Source organism: Pelobates fuscus, chromosome 6 (assembly GCF_036172605.1).
Source record: "Pelobates fuscus isolate aPelFus1 chromosome 6, aPelFus1.pri, whole genome shotgun sequence".
In the NCBI taxonomy this organism is placed as follows: Eukaryota; Metazoa; Chordata; class Amphibia; order Anura; family Pelobatidae; genus Pelobates; species Pelobates fuscus.
This window is the reverse complement of record NC_086322.1, coordinates 6,949,209-6,969,872: the sequence shown is the minus strand read 5'-3', so window position 1 is coordinate 6,969,872 and position 20,664 is coordinate 6,949,209. Positions and strand designations below refer to the sequence as shown.

General features: G+C 36.3%; 16 non-coding genes across 16 annotated transcripts; all 16 read left to right on the top strand.

Annotated features, from left to right (window-relative positions):
* Positions 1-281: 281 nt before the first annotated feature.
* TRNAP-AGG (transfer RNA proline (anticodon AGG)) lies at positions 282-353 on the top strand. The gene has a single exon. It is a non-coding gene; the product is annotated as a tRNA-Pro (tRNA).
* A 1,028-nt stretch (positions 354-1,381) lies between these two features.
* TRNAP-AGG (transfer RNA proline (anticodon AGG)) lies at positions 1,382-1,453 on the top strand. Its single transcript has one exon. It is a non-coding gene; the product is annotated as a tRNA-Pro (tRNA).
* A 1,028-nt stretch (positions 1,454-2,481) lies between these two features.
* Positions 2,482-2,553, top strand: TRNAP-AGG (transfer RNA proline (anticodon AGG)). Its single transcript has one exon. It is a non-coding gene; the product is annotated as a tRNA-Pro (tRNA).
* Positions 2,554-3,581: 1,028 nt separating this feature from the next.
* On the top strand, positions 3,582-3,653 carry TRNAP-AGG (transfer RNA proline (anticodon AGG)). Its single transcript has one exon. It is a non-coding gene; the product is annotated as a tRNA-Pro (tRNA).
* Positions 3,654-4,681: 1,028 nt separating this feature from the next.
* On the top strand, positions 4,682-4,753 carry TRNAP-AGG (transfer RNA proline (anticodon AGG)). The gene has a single exon. It is a non-coding gene; the product is annotated as a tRNA-Pro (tRNA).
* A 1,028-nt stretch (positions 4,754-5,781) lies between these two features.
* Positions 5,782-5,853, top strand: TRNAP-AGG (transfer RNA proline (anticodon AGG)). Its single transcript has one exon. It is a non-coding gene; the product is annotated as a tRNA-Pro (tRNA).
* A 1,028-nt stretch (positions 5,854-6,881) lies between these two features.
* On the top strand, positions 6,882-6,953 carry TRNAP-AGG (transfer RNA proline (anticodon AGG)). The gene has a single exon. It is a non-coding gene; the product is annotated as a tRNA-Pro (tRNA).
* Positions 6,954-7,981: 1,028 nt separating this feature from the next.
* On the top strand, positions 7,982-8,053 carry TRNAP-AGG (transfer RNA proline (anticodon AGG)). The gene has a single exon. It is a non-coding gene; the product is annotated as a tRNA-Pro (tRNA).
* A 1,028-nt stretch (positions 8,054-9,081) lies between these two features.
* On the top strand, positions 9,082-9,153 carry TRNAP-AGG (transfer RNA proline (anticodon AGG)). Its single transcript has one exon. It is a non-coding gene; the product is annotated as a tRNA-Pro (tRNA).
* A 1,028-nt stretch (positions 9,154-10,181) lies between these two features.
* Positions 10,182-10,253, top strand: TRNAP-AGG (transfer RNA proline (anticodon AGG)). The gene has a single exon. It is a non-coding gene; the product is annotated as a tRNA-Pro (tRNA).
* Positions 10,254-11,281: 1,028 nt separating this feature from the next.
* TRNAP-AGG (transfer RNA proline (anticodon AGG)) lies at positions 11,282-11,353 on the top strand. Its single transcript has one exon. It is a non-coding gene; the product is annotated as a tRNA-Pro (tRNA).
* Positions 11,354-13,625: 2,272 nt separating this feature from the next.
* Positions 13,626-13,697, top strand: TRNAP-AGG (transfer RNA proline (anticodon AGG)). Its single transcript has one exon. It is a non-coding gene; the product is annotated as a tRNA-Pro (tRNA).
* A 1,028-nt stretch (positions 13,698-14,725) lies between these two features.
* On the top strand, positions 14,726-14,797 carry TRNAP-AGG (transfer RNA proline (anticodon AGG)). The gene has a single exon. It is a non-coding gene; the product is annotated as a tRNA-Pro (tRNA).
* A 1,028-nt stretch (positions 14,798-15,825) lies between these two features.
* On the top strand, positions 15,826-15,897 carry TRNAP-AGG (transfer RNA proline (anticodon AGG)). Its single transcript has one exon. It is a non-coding gene; the product is annotated as a tRNA-Pro (tRNA).
* Positions 15,898-16,925: 1,028 nt separating this feature from the next.
* Positions 16,926-16,997, top strand: TRNAP-AGG (transfer RNA proline (anticodon AGG)). Its single transcript has one exon. It is a non-coding gene; the product is annotated as a tRNA-Pro (tRNA).
* A 1,028-nt stretch (positions 16,998-18,025) lies between these two features.
* On the top strand, positions 18,026-18,097 carry TRNAP-AGG (transfer RNA proline (anticodon AGG)). Its single transcript has one exon. It is a non-coding gene; the product is annotated as a tRNA-Pro (tRNA).
* The last annotated feature ends 2,567 nt before the right edge of the window (positions 18,098-20,664 follow it).

Sequence of the window (20,664 nt, the reverse complement as noted above, 5' to 3'; positions counted from 1 at the left end):
ATAAACAATTAAGAAATGAATGGACATTTTAAGTCTTCCCCAGCAATTTGACCAGAAGCAGACTCAACTTTGACAACAGTCAATATGATTTATCACCATCGTACATAAACCTCAACTGTTAATTCACCCATACAATGAAAATGATATTGGAAAAACAGATCCTATTGAGGAATTTTAAAATCCTCACTTCAAAACGAAAACTTTGTTTCTATTTTGAGAACACAAACGCTGTCTGGCGCGTTAGTCTGGCAATTTTTTTCCTAAAACCCAACTAATGTAATGGCTCGTTGGTCTAGGGGTATGATTCTCGCTTAGGGTGCGAGAGGTCCCGGGTTCAAATCCCGGACGAGCCCAAGCATTTGGTGTTTTTTCTTTTGAAACACGTAGCTTCGAACTGTGTTTAATATAGTCAGCAAAAATCACTTATAGCAAAACCCTTCAAGTGCTCCAAAGAGAAGATGTTGGCATGCCACCATCAATATATATATTTCCTGGTGCTTCTGATATCACCTTTCAGAGCTAACATCTTATATTAATACTCGTTTAGCTTTTACTTAGAAATGTATGAGAGAAATCATAAAAAATGTGTCGTTTTCATTATCAACCATTTAAAATCAATGGTTTATCGTAAGTCATTAATGCAAGTCCTAACTGCTCAGATGACGCTTTTAAGACTGCAAAGTCTTTCTTAAGACTGCAAAATCTTTGTTAACAACAAACAAAGGGGAAAAAATACATGTTTTGACATACGGAATTCTATTTTTATTCATACTTAGACTTGTGCAAATATGTGATGGAGAGGGTAGGTTTGAATCAAATTCCTTCCAGTACACGCCTGAATGTATCGATGAATAAAACTGTAAAGGTAAATTCAAGGCAGTCGTTACGTTCGACTGTGGATTCAAGTTATGGAACCAGGCCAACCTCCCCAAACATTATTTTGCACAAGACTATTTATAATTAATTTCTCCTCTGCACAACTTTACTTTATTTTCAACATGGTGATAGCATGCAGAATATGAGAAAGAAAGTTAAATCCTTCATGTGCTTTTCCAACATATATTAGAACCACCAATTTCTCCTAAACCAACAAAGCCCTCATAAACAATTAAGAAATGAATGGACATTTTAAGTCTTCCCCAGCAATTTGACCAGAAGCAGACTCAACTTTGACAACAGTCAATATGATTTATCACCATCGTACATAAACCTCAACTGTTAATTCACCCATACAATGAAAATGATATTGGAAAAACAGATCCTATTGAGGAATTTTAAAATCCTCACTTCAAAACGAAAACTTTGTTTCTATTTTGAGAACACAAACGCTGTCTGGCGCGTTAGTCTGGCAATTTTTTTCCTAAAACCCAACTAATGTAATGGCTCGTTGGTCTAGGGGTATGATTCTCGCTTAGGGTGCGAGAGGTCCCGGGTTCAAATCCCGGACGAGCCCAAGCATTTGGTGTTTTTTCTTTTGAAACACGTAGCTTCGAAGTGTGTTTAATATAGTCAGCAAAAATCACTTATAGCAAAACCCTTCAAGTGCTCCAAAGAGAAGATGTTGGCATGCCACCATCAATATATATATTTCCTGGTGCTTCTGATATCACCTTTCAAAGCTAACATCTTATATTAATACTCGTTTAGCTTTTACTTAGAAATGTATGAGAGAAATCATAAAAAATGTGTCGTTTTCATTATCAACCATTTAAAATCAATGGTTTATCGTAAGTCATTAATGCAAGTCCTAACTGCTCAGATGACGCTTTTAAGACTGCAAAGTCTTTCTTAAGACTGCAAAATCTTTGTTAACAACAAGCAAAGGGGAAAAAATACATGTTTTGACATACGGAATTCTATTTTTATTCATACTTAGACTTGTGCAAATATGTGATGGAGAGGGTAGGTTTGAATCAAATTCCTTCCAGTACACGCCTGAATGTATCGATGAATAAAACTGTAAAGGTAAATTCAAGGCAGTCGTTACGTTCGACTGTGGATTCAAGTTATGGAACCAGGCCAACCTCCCCAAACATTATTTTGCACAAGACTATTTATAATTAATTTCTCCTCTGCACAACTTTACTTTATTTTCAACATGGTGATAGCATGCAGAATATGAGAAAGAAAGTTAAATCCTTCATGTGCTTTTCCAACATATATTAGAACCACAAATTTCTCCTAAACCAACAAAGCCCTCATAAACAATTAAGAAATGAATGGACATTTTAAGTCTTCCCCAGCAATTTGACCAGAAGCAGACTCAACTTTGACAACAGTCAATATGATTTATCACCATCGTACATAAACCTCAACTGTTAATTCACCCATACAATGAAAATGATATTGGAAAAACAGATCCTATTGAGGAATTTTAAAATCCTCACTTCAAAACGAAAACTTTGTTTCTATTTTGAGAACACAAACGCTGTCTGGCGCGTTAGTCTGGCAATTTTTTTCCTAAAACCCAACTAATGTAATGGCTCGTTGGTCTAGGGGTATGATTCTCGCTTAGGGTGCGAGAGGTCCCGGGTTCAAATCCCGGACGAGCCCAAGCATTTGGTGTTTTTTCTTTTGAAACACGTAGCTTCGAACTGTGTTTAATATAGTCAGCAAAAATCACTTATAGCAAAACCCTTCAAGTGCTCCAAAGAGAAGATGTTGGCATGCCACCATCAATATATATATTTCCTGGTGCTTCTGATATCACCTTTCAAAGCTAACATCTTATATTAATACTCGTTTAGCTTTTACTTAGAAATGTATGAGAGAAATCATAAAAAATGTGTCGTTTTCATTATCAACCATTTAAAATCAATGGTTTATCGTAAGTCATTAATGCAAGTCCTAACTGCTCAGATGACGCTTTTAAGACTGCAAAGTCTTTCTTAAGACTGCAAAATCTTTGTTAACAACAAACAAAGGGGAAAAAATACATGTTTTGACATACGGAATTCTATTTTTATTCATACTTAGACTTGTGCAAATATGTGATGGAGAGGGTAGGTTTGAATCAAATTCCTTCCAGTACACGCCTGAATGTATCGATGAATAAAACTGTAAAGGTAAATTCAAGGCAGTCGTTACGTTCGACTGTGGATTCAAGTTATGGAACCAGGCCAACCTCCCCAAACATTATTTTGCACAAGACTATTTATAATTAATTTCTCCTCTGCACAACTTTACTTTATTTTCAACATGGTGATAGCATGCAGAATATGAGAAAGAAAGTTAAATCCTTCATGTGCTTTTCCAACATATATTAGAACCACAATTTTCTCCTAAACCAACAAAGCCCTCATAAACAATTAAGAAATGAATGGACATTTTAAGTCTTCCCCAGCAATTTGACCAGAAGCAGACTCAACTTTGACAACAGTCAATATGATTTATCACCATCGTACATAAACCTCAACTGTTAATTCACCCATACAATGAAAATGATATTGGAAAAACAGATCCTATTGAGGAATTTTAAAATCCTCACTTCAAAACGAAAACTTTGTTTCTATTTTGAGAACACAAACGCTGTCTGGCGCGTTAGTCTGGCAATTTTTTTCCTAAAACCCAACTAATGTAATGGCTCGTTGGTCTAGGGGTATGATTCTCGCTTAGGGTGCGAGAGGTCCCGGGTTCAAATCCCGGACGAGCCCAAGCATTTGGTGTTTTTTCTTTTGAAACACGTAGCTTCGAACTGTGTTTAATATAGTCAGCAAAAATCACTTATAGCAAAACCCTTCAAGTGCTCCAAAGAGAAGATGTTGGCATGCCACCATCAATATATATATTTCCTGGTGCTTCTGATATCACCTTTCAAAGCTAACATCTTATATTAATACTCGTTTAGCTTTTACTTAGAAATGTATGAGAGAAATCATAAAAAATGTGTCGTTTTCATTATCAACCATTTAAAATCAATGGTTTATCGTAAGTCATTAATGCAAGTCCTAACTGCTCAGATGATGCTTTTAAGACTGCAAAGTCTTTCATAAGACTGCAAAATCTTTGTTAACAACAAACAAAGGGGAAAAAATACATGTTTTGACATACGGAATTCTATTTTTATTCATACTTAGACTTGTGCAAATATGTGATGGAGAGGGTAGGTTTGAATCAAATTCCTTCCAGTACACGCCTGAATGTATCGATGAATAAAACTGTAAAGGTAAATTCAAGGCAGTCGTTACGTTCGACTGTGGATTCAAGTTATGGAACCAGGCCAACCTCCCCAAACATTATTTTGCACAAGACTATTTATAATTAATTTCTCCTCTGCACATCTTTACTTTATTTTCAACATGGTGATAGCATGCAGAATATAAGAAAGAAAGTTAAATCCTTCATGTGCTTTTCCAACATATATTAGAACCACAAATTTCTCCTAAACCAACAAAGCCCTCATAAACAATTAAGAAATGAATGGACATTTTAAGTCTTCCCCAGCAATTTGACCAGAAGCAGACTCAACTTTGACAACAGTCAATATGATTTATCACCATCGTACATAAACCTCAACTGTTAATTCACCCATACAATGAAAATGATATTGGAAAAACAGATCCTATTGAGGAATTTTAAAATCCTCACTTCAAAACGAAAACTTTGTTTCTATTTTGAGAACACAAACGCTGTATGGCGCGTTAGTCTGGCAATTTTTTTCCTAAAACCCAACTAATGTAATGGCTCGTTGGTCTAGGGGTATGATTCTCGCTTAGGGTGCGAGAGGTCCCGGGTTCAAATCCCGGACGAGCCCAAGCATTTGGTGTTTTTTCTTTTGAAACACGTAGCTTCGAACTGTGTTTAATATAGTCAGCAAAAATCACTTATAGCAAAACCCTTCAAGTGCTCCAAAGAGAAGATGTTGGCATGCCACCATCAATATATATATTTCCTGGTGCTTCTGATATCACCTTTCAAAGCTAACATCTTATATTAATACTCGTTTAGCTTTTACTTAGAAATGTATGAGAGAAATCATAAAAAATGTGTCGTTTTCATTATCAACCATTTAAAATCAATGGTTTATCGTAAGTCATTAATGCAAGTCCTAACTGCTCAGATGACGCTTTTAAGACTGCAAAGTCTTTCTTAAGACTGCAAAATCTTTGTTAACAACAAACAAAGGGGAAAAAATACATGTTTTGACATACGGAATTCTATTTTTATTCATACTTAGACTTGTGCAAATATGTGATGGAGAGGGTAGGTTTGAATCAAATTCCTTCCAGTACACGCCTGAATGTATCGATGAATAAAACTGTAAAGGTAAATTCAAGGCAGTCGTTACGTTCGACTGTGGATTCAAGTTATGGAACCAGGCCAACCTCCCCAAACATTATTTTGCACAAGACTATTTATAATTAATTTCTCCTCTGCACAACTTTACTTTATTTTCAACATGGTGATAGCATGCAGAATATGAGAAAGAAAGTTAAATCCTTCATGTGCTTTTCCAACATATATTAGAACCACAAATTTCTCCTAAACCAACAAAGCCCTCATAAACAATTAAGAAATGAATGGACATTTTAAGTCTTCCCCAGCAATTTGACCAGAAGCAGACTCAACTTTGACAACAGTCAATATGATTTATCACCATCGTACATAAACCTCAACTGTTAATTCACCCATACAATGAAAATGATATTGGAAAAACAGATCCTATTGAGGAATTTTAAAATCCTCACTTCAAAACGAAAACTTTGTTTCTATTTTGAGAACACAAACGCTGTCTGGCGCGTTAGTCTGGCAATTTTTTTCCTAAAACCCAACTAATGTAATGGCTCGTTGGTCTAGGGGTATGATTCTCGCTTAGGGTGCGAGAGGTCCCGGGTTCAAATCCCGGACGAGCCCAAGCATTTGGTGTTTTTTCTTTTGAAACACGTAGCTTCGAACTGTGTTTAATATAGTCAGCAAAAATCACTTATAGCAAAACCCTTCAAGTGCTCCAAAGAGAAGATGTTGGCATGCCACCATCAATATATATATTTCCTGGTGCTTCTGATATCACCTTTCAAAGCTAACATCTTATATTAATACTCGTTTAGCTTTTACTTAGAAATGTATGAGAGAAATCATAAAAAATGTGTCGTTTTCATTATCAACCATTTAAAATCAATGGTTTATCGTAAGTCATTAATGCAAGTCCTAACTGCTCAGATGACGCTTTTAAGACTGCAAAGTCTTTCTTAAGACTGCAAAATCTTTGTTAACAACAAACAAAGGGGAAAAAATACATGTTTTGACATACGGAATTCTATTTTTATTCATACTTAGACTTGTGCAAATATGTGATGGAGAGGGTAGGTTTGAATCAAATTCCTTCCAGTACACGCCTGAATGTATCGATGAATAAAACTGTAAAGGTAAATTCAAGGCAGTCGTTACGTTCGACTGTGGATTCAAGTTATGGAACCAGGCCAACCTCCCCAAACATTATTTTGCACAAGACTATTTATAATTAATTTCTCCTCTGCACAACTTTACTTTATTTTCAACATGGTGATAGCATGCAGAATATGAGAAAGAAAGTTAAATCCTTCATGTGCTTTTCCAACATATATTAGAACCACAAATTTCTCCTAAACCAACAAAGCCCTCATAAACAATTAAGAAATGAATGGACATTTTAAGTCTTCCCCAGCAATTTGACCAGAAGCAGACTCAACTTTGACAACAGTCAATATGATTTATCACCATCGTACATAAACCTCAACTGTTAATTCACCCATACAATGAAAATGATATTGGAAAAACAGATCCTATTGAGGAATTTTAAAATCCTCACTTCAAAACGAAAACTTTGTTTCTATTTTGAGAACACAAACGCTGTCTGGCGCGTTAGTCTGGCAATTTTTTTCCTAAAACCCAACTAATGTAATGGCTCGTTGGTCTAGGGGTATGATTCTCGCTTAGGGTGCGAGAGGTCCCGGGTTCAAATCCCGGACGAGCCCAAGCATTTGGTGTTTTTTCTTTTGAAACACGTAGCTTCGAACTGTGTTTAATATAGTCAGCAAAAATCACTTATAGCAAAACCCTTCAAGTGCTCCAAAGAGAAGATGTTGGCATGCCACCATCAATATATATATTTCCTGGTGCTTCTGATATCACCTTTCAAAGCTAACATCTTATATTAATACTCGTTTAGCTTTTACTTAGAAATGTATGAGAGAAATCATAAAAAATGTGTCGTTTTCATTATCAACCATTTAAAATCAATGGTTTATCGTAAGTCATTAATGCAAGTCCTAACTGCTCAGATGACGCTTTTAAGACTGCAAAGTCTTTCTTAAGACTGCAAAATCTTTGTTAACAACAAACAAAGGGGAAAAAATACATGTTTTGACATACGGAATTCTATTTTTATTCATACTTAGACTTGTGCAAATATGTGATGGAGAGGGTAGGTTTGAATCAAATTCCTTCCAGTACACGCCTGAATGTATCGATGAATAAAACTGTAAAGGTAAATTCAAGGCAGTCGTTACGTTCGACTGTGGATTCAAGTTATGGAACCAGGCCAACCTCCCCAAACATTATTTTGCACAAGACTATTTATAATTAATTTCTCCTCTGCACAACTTTACTTTATTTTCAACATGGTGATAGCATGCAGAATATGAGAAAGAAAGTTAAATCCTTCATGTGCTTTTCCAACATATATTAGAACCACAAATTTCTCCTAAACCAACAAAGCCCTCATAAACAATTAAGAAATGAATGGACATTTTAAGTCTTCCCCAGCAATTTGACCAGAAGCAGACTCAACTTTGACAACAGTCAATATGATTTATCACCATCGTACATAAACCTCAACTGTTAATTCACCCATACAATGAAAATGATATTGGAAAAACAGATCCTATTGAGGAATTTTAAAATCCTCACTTCAAAACGAAAACTTTGTTTCTATTTTGAGAACACAAACGCTGTCTGGCGCGTTAGTCTGGCAATTTTTTTCCTAATACCCAACTAATGTAATGGCTCGTTGGTCTAGGGGTATGATTCTCGCTTAGGGTGCGAGAGGTCCCGGGTTCAAATCCCGGACGAGCCCAAGCATTTGGTGTTTTTTCTTTTGAAACACGTAGCTTCGAACTGTGTTTAATATAGTCAGCAAAAATCACTTATAGCAAAACCCTTCAAGTGCTCCAAAGAGAAGATGTTGGCATGCCACCATCAATATATATATTTCCTGGTGCTTCTGATATCACCTTTCAAAGCTAACATCTTATATTAATACTCGTTTAGCTTTTACTTAGAAATGTATGAGAGAAATCATAAAAAATGTGTCGTTTTCATTATCAACCATTTAAAATCAATGGTTTATCGTAAGTCATTAATGCAAGTCCTAACTGCTCAGATGACGCTTTTAAGACTGCAAAGTCTTTCTTAAGACTGCAAAATCTTTGTTAACAACAAACAAAGGGGAAAAAATACATGTTTTGACATACGGAATTCTATTTTTATTCATACTTAGACTTGTGCAAATATGTGATGGAGAGGGTAGGTTTGAATCAAATTCCTTCCAGTACACGCCTGAATGTATCGATGAATAAAACTGTAAAGGTAAATTCAAGGCAGTCGTTACGTTCGACTGTGGATTCAAGTTATGGAACCAGGCCAACCTCCCCAAACATTATTTTGCACAAGACTATTTATAATTAATTTCTCCTCTGCACAACTTTACTTTATTTTCAACATGGTGATAGCATGCAGAATATGAGAAAGAAAGTTAAATCCTTCATGTGCTTTTCCAACATATATTAGAACCACAAATTTCTCCTAAACCAACAAAGCCCTCATAAACAATTAAGAAATGAATGGACATTTTAAGTCTTCCCCAGCAATTTGACCAGAAGCAGACTCAACTTTGACAACAGTCAATATGATTTATCACCATCGTACATAAACCTCAACTGTTAATTCACCCATACAATGAAAATGATATTGGAAAAACAGATCCTATTGAGGAATTTTAAAATCCTCACTTCAAAACGAAAACTTTGTTTCTATTTTGAGAACACAAACGCTGTCTGGCGCGTTAGTCTGGCAATTTTTTTCCTAAAACCCAACTAATGTAATGGCTCGTTGGTCTAGGGGTATGATTCTCGCTTAGGGTGCGAGAGGTCCCGGGTTCAAATCCCGGACGAGCCCAAGCATTTGGTGTTTTTTCTTTTGAAACACGTAGCTTCGAACTGTGTTTAATATAGTCAGCAAAAATCACTTATAGCAAAACCCTTCAAGTGCTCCAAAGAGAAGATGTTGGCATGCCACCATCAATATATATATTTCCTGGTGCTTCTGATATCACCTTTCAAAGCTAACATCTTATATTAATACTCGTTTAGCTTTTACTTAGAAATGTATGAGAGAAATCATAAAAAATGTGTCGTTTTCATTATCAACCATTTAAAATCAATGGTTTATCGTAAGTCATTAATGCAAGTCCTAACTGCTCAGATGACGCTTTTAAGACTGCAAAGTCTTTCTTAAGACTGCAAAATCTTTGTTAACAACAAACAAAGGGGAAAAAATACATGTTTTGACATACGGAATTCTATTTTTATTCATACTTAGACTTGTGCAAATATGTGATGGAGAGGGTAGGTTTGAATCAAATTCCTTCCAGTACACGCCTGAATGTATCGATGAATAAAACTGTAAAGGTAAATTCAAGGCAGTCGTTACGTTCGACTGTGGATTCAAGTTATGGAACCAGGCCAACCTCCCCAAACATTATTTTGCACAAGACTATTTATAATTAATTTCTCCTCTGCACATCTTTACTTTATTTTCAACATGGTGATAGCATGCAGAATATAAGAAAGAAAGTTAAATCCTTCATGTGCTTTTCCAACATATATTAGAACCACAAATTTCTCCTAAACCAACAAAGCCCTCATAAACAATTAAGAAATGAATGGACATTTTAAGTCTTCCCCAGCAATTTGACCAGAAGCAGACTCAACTTTGACAACAGTCAATATGATTTATCACCATCGTACATAAACCTCAACTGTTAATTCACCCATACAATGAAAATGATATTGGAAAAACAGATCCTATTGAGGAATTTTAAAATCCTCACTTCAAAACGAAAACTTTGTTTCTATTTTGAGAACACAAACGCTGTATGGCGCGTTAGTCTGGCAATTTTTTTCCTAAAACCCAACTAATGTAATGGCTCGTTGGTCTAGGGGTATGATTCTCGCTTAGGGTGCGAGAGGTCCCGGGTTCAAATCCCGGACGAGCCCAAGCATTTGGTGTTTTTTCTTTTGAAACACGTAGCTTCGAACTGTGTTTAATATAGTCAGCAAAAATCACTTATAGCAAAACCCTTCAAGTGCTCCAAAGAGAAGATGTTGGCATGCCACCATCAATATATATATTTCCTGGTGCTTCTGATATCACCTTTCAAAGCTAACATCTTATATTAATACTCGTTTAGCTTTTACTTAGAAATGTATGAGAGAAATCATAAAAAATGTGTCGTTTTCATTATCAACCATTTAAAATCAATGGTTTATCGTAAGTCATTAATGCAAGTCCTAACTGCTCAGATGACGCTTTTAAGACTGCAAAGTCTTTCTTAAGACTGCAAAATCTTTGTTAACAACAAACAAAGGGGAAAAAATACATGTTTTGACATACGGAATTCTATTTTTATTCATACTTAGACTTGTGCAAATATGTGATGGAGAGGGTAGGTTTGAATCAAATTCCTTCCAGTACACGCCTGAATGTATCGATGAATAAAACTGTAAAGGTAAATTCAAGGCAGTCGTTACGTTCGACTGTGGATTCAAGTTATGGAACCAGGCCAACCTCCCCAAACATTATAGTGCACAAGACTATTTATAATTAATTTCTCCTCTGCACATCTTTACTTTATTTTCAACATGGTGATAGCATGCAGAATATGAGAAAGAAAGTTAAATCCTTCATGTGCTTTTCCAACATATATTAGAACCACAAATTTCTCCTAAACCAACAAAGCCCTCATAAACAATTAAGAAATGAATGGACATTTTAAGTCTTCCCCAGCAATTTGACCAGAAGCAGACTCAACTTTGACAACAGTCAATATGATTTATCACCATCGTACATAAACCTCAACTGTTAATTCACCCATACAATGAAAATGATATTGGAAAAACAGATCCTATTGAGGAATTTTAAAATCCTCACTTCAAAATGAAAACTTTGTTTCTATTTTGAGAACACAAACGCTGTCTGGCGCGTTAGTCTGGCAATTTTTTTCCTAAAACCCAACTAATGTAATGGCTCGTTGGTCTAGGGGTATGATTCTCGCTTAGGGTGCGAGAGGTCCCGGGTTCAAATCCCGGACGAGCCCAAGCATTTGGTGTTTTTTCTTTTGAAACACGTAGCTTCGAACTGTGTTTAATATAGTCAGCAAAAATCACTTATAGCAAAACCCTTCAAGTGCTCCAAAGAGAAGATGTTGGCATGCCACCATCAATATATATATTTCCTGGTGCTTCTGATATCACCTTTCAAAGCTAACATCTTATATTAATACTCGTTTAGCTTTTACTTAGAAATGTATGAGAGAAATCATAAAAAATGTGTCGTTTTCATTATCAACCATTTAAAATCAATGGTTTATCGTAAGTCATTAATGCAAGTCCTAACTGCTCAGATGACGCTTTTAAGACTGCAAAGTCTTTCTTAAGACTGCAAAATCTTTGTTAACAACAAACAAAGGGGAAAAAATACATGTTTTGACATACGGAATTCTATTTTTATTCATACTTAGACTTGTGCAAATATGTGATGGAGAGGGTAGGTTTGAATCAAATTCCTTCCAGTACACGCCTGAATGTATCGATGAATAAAACTGTAAAGGTAAATTCAAGGCAGTCGTTACGTTCGACTGTGGATTCAAGTTATGGAACCAGGCCAACCTCCCCAAACATTATTTTGCACAAGACTATTTATAATTAATTTCTCCTCTGCACAACTTTACTTTATTTTCAACATGGTGATAGCATGCAGAATATGAGAAAGAAAGTTAAATCCTTCATGTGCTTTTCCAACATATATTAGAACCACAAATTTCTCCTAAACCAACAAAGCCCTCATAAACAATTAAGAAATGAATGGACATTTTAAGTCTTCCCCAGCAATTTGACCAGAAGCAGACTCAACTTTGACAACAGTCAATATGATTTATCACCATCGTACATAAACCTCAACTGTTAATTCACCCATACAATGAAAATGATATTGGAAAAACAGATCCTATTGAGGAATTTTAAAATCCTCACTTCAAAACGAAAACTTTGTTTCTATTTTGAGAACACAAACGCTGTCTGGCGCGTTAGTCTGGCAATTTTTTTCCTAAAACCCAACTAATGTAATGGCTCGTTGGTCTAGGGCAGGGGTAGGCAACCTTCGGCTCTACAGATGTTTTGGACTACATCTCCCATAATGCTTTTACAGCCATATTGCTGGCAAAGCATCAAGCGAGATGTAGTCCACAACATCTGTAGAGCCGAAGGTTGCCTACCCCTGGTCTAGGGGTATGATTCTCGCTTAGGGTGCGAGAGGTCCCGGGTTCAAATCCCGGACGAGCCCAAGCATTTGGTGTTTTTTCTTTTGAAACACGTAGCTTCGAACTGTGTTTAATATAGTCAGCAAAAATCACTTATAGCAAAACCCTTCAAGTGCTCCAAAGAGAAGATGTTGGCATGCCACCATCAATATATATATTTCCTGGTGCTTCTGATATCACCTTTCAAAGCTAACATCTTATATTAATACTCGTTTAGCTTTTACTTAGAAATGTATGAGAGAAATCATAAAAAATGTGTCGTTTTCATTATCAACCATTTAAAATCAATGGTTTATCGTAAGTCATTAATGCAAGTCCTAACTGCTCAGATGACGCTTTTAAGACTGCAAAGTCTTTCTTAAGACTGCAAAATCTTTGTTAACAACAAACAAAGGGGAAAAAATACATGTTTTGACATACGGAATTCTATTTTTATTCATACTTAGACTTGTGCAAATATGTGATGGAGAGGGTAGGTTTGAATCAAATTCCTTCCAGTACACGCCTGAATGTATCGATGAATAAAACTGTAAAGGTAAATTCAAGGCAGTCGTTACGTTCGACTGTGGATTCAAGTTATGGAACCAGGCCAACCTCCCCAAACATTATTTTGCACAAGACTATTTATAATTAATTTCTCCTCTGCACATCTTTACTTTATTTTCAACATGGTGATAGCATGCAGAATATAAGAAAGAAAGTTAAATCCTTCATGTGCTTTTCCAACATATATTAGAACCACAAATTTCTCCTAAACCAACAAAGCCCTCATAAACAATTAAGAAATGAATGGACATTTTAAGTCTTCCCCAGCAATTTGACCAGAAGCAGACTCAACTTTGACAACAGTCAATATGATTTATCACCATCGTACATAAACCTCAACTGTTAATTCACCCATACAATGAAAATGATATTGGAAAAACAGATCCTATTGAGGAATTTTAAAATCCTCACTTCAAAACGAAAACTTTGTTTCTATTTTGAGAACACAAACGCTGTATGGCGCGTTAGTCTGGCAATTTTTTTCCTAAAACCCAACTAATGTAATGGCTCGTTGGTCTAGGGGTATGATTCTCGCTTAGGGTGCGAGAGGTCCCGGGTTCAAATCCCGGACGAGCCCAAGCATTTGGTGTTTTTTCTTTTGAAACACGTAGCTTCGAACTGTGTTTAATATAGTCAGCAAAAATCACTTATAGCAAAACCCTTCAAGTGCTCCAAAGAGAAGATGTTGGCATGCCACCATCAATATATATATTTCCTGGTGCTTCTGATATCACCTTTCAAAGCTAACATCTTATATTAATACTCGTTTAGCTTTTACTTAGAAATGTATGAGAGAAATCATAAAAAATGTGTCGTTTTCATTATCAACCATTTAAAATCAATGGTTTATCGTAAGTCATTAATGCAAGTCCTAACTGCTCAGATGACGCTTTTAAGACTGCAAAGTCTTTCTTAAGACTGCAAAATCTTTGTTAACAACAAACAAAGGGGAAAAAATACATGTTTTGACATACGGAATTCTATTTTTATTCATACTTAGACTTGTGCAAATATGTGATGGAGAGGGTAGGTTTGAATCAAATTCCTTCCAGTACACGCCTGAATGTATCGATGAATAAAACTGTAAAGGTAAATTCAAGGCAGTCGTTACGTTCGACTGTGGATTCAAGTTATGGAACCAGGCCAACCTCCCCAAACATTATAGTGCACAAGACTATTTATAATTAATTTCTCCTCTGCACATCTTTACTTTATTTTCAACATGGTGATAGCATGCAGAATATGAGAAAGAAAGTTAAATCCTTCATGTGCTTTTCCAACATATATTAGAACCACAAATTTCTCCTAAACCAACAAAGCCCTCATAAACAATTAAGAAATGAATGGACATTTTAAGTCTTCCCCAGCAATTTGACCAGAAGCAGACTCAACTTTGACAACAGTCAATATGATTTATCACCATCGTACATAAACCTCAACTGTTAATTCACCCATACAATGAAAATGATATTGGAAAAACAGATCCTATTGAGGAATTTTAAAATCCTCACTTCAAAATGAAAACTTTGTTTCTATTTTGAGAACACAAACGCTGTCTGGCGCGTTAGTCTGGCAATTTTTTTCCTAAAACCCAACTAATGTAATGGCTCGTTGGTCTAGGGGTATGATTCTCGCTTAGGGTGCGAGAGGTCCCGGGTTCAAATCCCGGACGAGCCCAAGCATTTGGTGTTTTTTCTTTTGAAACACGTAGCTTCGAACTGTGTTTAATATAGTCAGCAAAAATCACTTATAGCAAAACCCTTCAAGTGCTCCAAAGAGAAGATGTTGGCATGCCACCATCAATATATATATTTCCTGGTGCTTCTGATATCACCTTTCAAAGCTAACATCTTATATTAATACTCGTTTAGCTTTTACTTAGAAATGTATGAGAGAAATCATAAAAAATGTGTCGTTTTCATTATCAACCATTTAAAATCAATGGTTTATCGTAAGTCATTAATGCAAGTCCTAACTGCTCAGATGACGCTTTTAAGACTGCAAAGTCTTTCTTAAGACTGCAAAATCTTTGTTAACAACAAACAAAGGGGAAAAAATACATGTTTTGACATACGGAATTCTATTTTTATTCATACTTAGACTTGTGCAAATATGTGATGGAGAGGGTAGGTTTGAATCAAATTCCTTCCAGTACACGCCTGAATGTATCGATGAATAAAACTGTAAAGGTAAATTCAAGGCAGTCGTTACGTTCGACTGTGGATTCAAGTTATGGAACCAGGCCAACCTCCCCAAACATTATTTTGCACAAGACTATTTATAATTAATTTCTCCTCTGCACAACTTTACTTTATTTTCAACATGGTGATAGCATGCAGAATATGAGAAAGAAAGTTAAATCCTTCATGTGCTTTTCCAACATATATTAGAACCACAAATTTCTCCTAAACCAACAAAGCCCTCATAAACAATTAAGAAATGAATGGACATTTTAAGTCTTCCCCAGCAATTTGACCAGAAGCAGACTCAACTTTGACAACAGTCAATATGATTTATCACCATCGTACATAAACCTCAACTGTTAATTCACCCATACAATGAAAATGATATTGGAAAAACAGATCCTATTGAGGAATTTTAAAATCCTCACTTCAAAACGAAAACTTTGTTTCTATTTTGAGAACACAAACGCTGTCTAGCGCGTTAGTCTGGCAATTTTTTTCCTAAAACCCAACTAATGTAATGGCTCGTTGGTCTAGGGGTATGATTCTCGCTTAGGGTGCGAGAGGTCCCGGGTTCAAATCCCGGACGAGCCCAAGCATTTGGTGTTTTTTCTTTTGAAACACGTAGCTTCGAACTGTGTTTAATATAGTCAGCAAAAATCACTTATAGCAAAACCCTTCAAGTGCTCCAAAGAGAAGATGTTGGCATGCCACCATCAATATATATATTTCCTGGTGCTTCTGATATCACCTTTCAAAGCTAACATCTTATATTAATACTCGTTTAGCTTTTACTTAGAAATGTATGAGAGAAATCATAAAAAATGTGTCGTTTTCATTATCAACCATTTAAAATCAATGGTTTATCGTAAGTCATTAATGCAAGTCCTAACTGCTCAGATGACGCTTTTAAGACTGCAAAGTCTTTCTTAAGACTGCAAAATCTTTGTTAACAACAAACAAAGGGGAAAAAATACATGTTTTGACATACGGAATTCTATTTTTATTCATACTTAGACTTGTGCAAATATGTGATGGAGAGGGTAGGTTTGAATCAAATTCCTTCCAGTACACGCCTGAATGTATCGATGAATAAAACTGTAAAGGTAAATTCAAGGCAGTCGTTACGTTCGACTGTGGATTCAAGTTATGGAACCAGGCCAACCTCCCCAAACATTATTTTGCACAAGACTATTTATAATTAATTTCTCCTCTGCACATCTTTACTTTATTTTCAACATGGTGATAGCATGCAGAATATAAGAAAGAAAGTTAAATCCTTCATGTGCTTTTCCAACATATATTAGAACCACAAATTTCTCCTAAACCAACAAAGCCCTCATAAACAATTAAGAAATGAATGGACATTTTAAGTCTTCCACAGCAATTTGACCAGAAGCAGACTCAACTTTGACAACAGTCAATATGATTTATCACCATCGTACATAAACCTCAACTGTTAATTCACCCATACAATGAAAATGATATTGGAAAAACAGATCCTATTGAGGAATTTTAAAATCCTCACTTCAAAACGAAAACTTTGTTTCTATTTTGAGAACACAAACGCTGTCTGGCGCGTTAGTCTGGCAATTTTTTTCCTAAAACCCAACTAATGTAATGGCTCGTTGGTCTAGGGGTATGATTCTCGCTTAGGGTGCGAGAGGTCCCGGGTTCAAATCCCGGACGAGCCCAAGCATTTGGTGTTTTTTCTTTTGAAACACGTAGCTTCGAACTGTGTTTAATATAGTCAGCAAAAATCACTTATAGCAAAACCCTTCAAGTGCTCCAAAGAGAAGATGTTGGCATGCCACCATCAATATATATATTTCCTGGTGCTTCTGATATCACCTTTCAAAGCTAACATCTTATATTAATACTCGTTTAGCTTTTACTTAGAAATGTATGAGAGAAATCATAAAAAATGTGTCGTTTTCATTATCAACCATTTAAAATCAATGGTTTATCGTAAGTCATTAATGCAAGTCCTAACTGCTCAGATGACGCTTTTAAGACTGCAAAGTCTTTCTTAAGACTGCAAAATCTTTGTTAACAACAAACAAAGGGGAAAAAATACATGTTTTGACATACGGAATTCTATTTTTATTCATACTTAGACTTGTGCAAATATGTGATGGAGAGGGTAGGTTTGAATCAAATTCCTTCCAGTACACGCCTGAATGTATCGATGAATAAAACTGTAAAGGTAAATTCAAGGCAGTCGTTACGTTCGACTGTGGATTCAAGTTATGGAACCAGGCCAACCTCCCCAAACATTATTTTGCACAAGACTATTTATAATTAATTTCTCCTCTGCACAACTTTACTTTATTTTCAACATGGTGATAGCATGCAGAATATGAGAAAGAAAGTTAAATCCTTCATGTGCTTTTCCAACATATATTAGAACCACAATTTTCTCCTAAACCAACAAAGCCCTCATAAACAATTAAGAAATGAATGGACATTTTAAGTCTTCCCCAGCAATTTGACCAGAAGCAGACTCAACTTTGACAACAGTCAATATGATTTATCACCATCGTACATAAACCTCAACTGTTAATTCACCCATACAATGAAAATGATATTGGAAAAACAGATCCTATTGAGGAATTTTAAAATCCTCACTTCAAAACGAAAACTTTGTTTCTATTTTGAGAACACAAACGCTGTCTGGCGCGTTAGTCTGGCAATTTTTTTCCTAAAACCCAACTAATGTAATGGCTCGTTGGTCTAGGGGTATGATTCTCGCTTAGGGTGCGAGAGGTCCCGGGTTCAAATCCCGGACGAGCCCAAGCATTTGGTGTTTTTTCTTTTGAAACACGTAGCTTCGAACTGTGTTTAATATAGTCAGCAAAAATCACTTATAGCAAAACCCTTCAAGTGCTCCAAAGAGAAGATGTTGGCATGCCACCATCAATATATGTATTTCCTGGTGCTTCTGATATCACCTTTCAAAGCTAACATCTTATATTAACCCCTTAAATCCGGAGGACGTACTATTACGCCCTGCAGGAACCGGCTCTAAACGCCGGCGGGCGTAATAGTACGTCCTCGCCATAATGGCCGCCCACGTGGCCGGCGCTAATCGCCCGCTGCAGATCACGGTCTGGGGGGATGCCTGGCCCCCCAGGCAACCCCCCCTGTGGCCGGTGACCGCGATCTGCAGTCTCTGATCGCAGTGACAGGCTGTCACTGCGACCAGTATTCAGCATGTGTCAGCCGATTTCAAATCGGCTGACACATGCGGCCGGCGGCTTTCCCCTTCTGCAGATCGCGGTCGGGGGACTTACCTGGCCCCCCAGGCAGTCCCCCTGGGGTCAGTGACCGCGATCTGCTAAGTCTGAGATCGCAGTGACAGGCTGTCACTGCGATCTCAGAGCTCTCTGATCGCAGTGACAGCCTGTCACTGCGATCAGTGTTACATGTGTCAGCCTATTGGCTGACACATGTAACTGGCACAGTGATCCCCCTGCAGATTGGAAGGGGGGAGTGCTTGTACCACCCAGGCACTCCCCCCTGTGGTCAATTACCCAATCTGCAGGAGGTGATCACAGTGACAGGCAGTCACTGTGATCACTGATCCTGTGTGTCAGCCAGTGATGTGACATCACTGGCTGACACTGTCTCTGCCCCCTGTCCTGTAATAAAAATAAAATATTAGTTAAAAAAAGAAATAAAAAAAATGACAGTTACAAATAAAATATACTTAGATCATATATATTATATATATATGATCTAAGTATATATATATATATATACACATACACACACATTTACACATACACGACGTGTATTTAAATATTAATATATATATATATATATATTAATATCAAATTACACGTAGACTGATACTGATTAAATATATATATAATTATTGTTATATATATATTTATAAATAATATAAAAAAAATAAATATGTAAATACGTAAAAAAATAAAATAAAATAAATAATTAAAAATAAAATATTAAAAAATATATAGATGTGTTTTATTTCGTTCTAACTGTATTGTGATATTAATATATATATATTTATATCAAAATACACGTAGAACGAAATAATATATATATCTATATACATAAATATATACGTATATATAAAAGAAAAAGGGTAATAGGCGCTCACTATAGAGACCAGGCAGCAGTATACAGGACAAGGATTCCCCAACCTTGTGAGTGAAATAGTTGAAAGAGAGAGGGCGTATACCGCGCTTATAGTATTACAAATAAAATATACAAAGATACATACATATGTTCTTGAGTATTTCAATTAGTCGTGACCTCAAAGGGAAATACAAATAGAAAAACAATAATAGCGCAATACAGCAAATATATTTATAGAGATAAATGATAAGAAACTAAGTACAGTCCACTCACATGAAGTAGAGCTATAACAGAGCTCTACTGTGAAAGCGCTTGGACGGTACAATCCCCGTCTTGGGATTCGTGGTGGTTGCCGCAGTTGTATTCAAAGGTGCCAAATATGGAGTTGGTATAAAAAGAAAAAATAGCAGCAATATGGTGAAGTAAGTCCAAGTGGTAGAGTAAAATAGTAAAAAGTAATGTACTTACACTTTCTAGAGCATGAAACCTGCTCTAGTGTGAACAGCTTGGGTGGTATGATCCCCACCAAGGATATACAGGATACCAGGAAATGAAGATAATAAAAAAGTAACTTAAAAGTATACTTTAATAGAACAGACTAGACAATGAATATAAAATATAGATATAAAATATAATATATAAAATAAAGTCCCACTTAACGCGTTTCGCCTGATAGGCTTCTTCAGAAGTGTGGTGTAGAGTTCAAACAGTCCGTTTATATATCTTCTTTGATGATTAGATGAATTCCTGGTGAGATGACTTCCGGGTTTCGGCTTTGTGATGGTGCGCATGCGTCAGACCGGAAATGGCGCGACATCCGTGTCGCACCGGAAGTGATGCGTTGTTGTGATGCAGGCCGGAAATGGCCGCGATTTGTCCATAAGGGAAGGGGGAGGGTGCTGACGTGACACTCGTGGAGCGCACGCACAACCAGGAAGTGGTGTGCGTCGCGTTCCAGACGTCACTCCTAAGTCCAATCTTAAAGGGAGTATCGGTTGTAATGACCGGGTAATGGCGTAGCGGCCATATTGGATAAGGGCAATAGTCCATAAATATATGAAAGACATAAATAATACATGATAAATATCACAAGCAATGATTAAAGGGAAAGTTAATATTCTGTTAGTGTATAATCATAATAAAAAACAGAATAAAAGGGCAGTTTTACTAAATAGCTAAAAACCTTAAGGTGAATAAAGTGACAGTAGCTTTGCAAGCATAATTAGCAGAGTGTAGATATTGCAAATAGGTGCACCT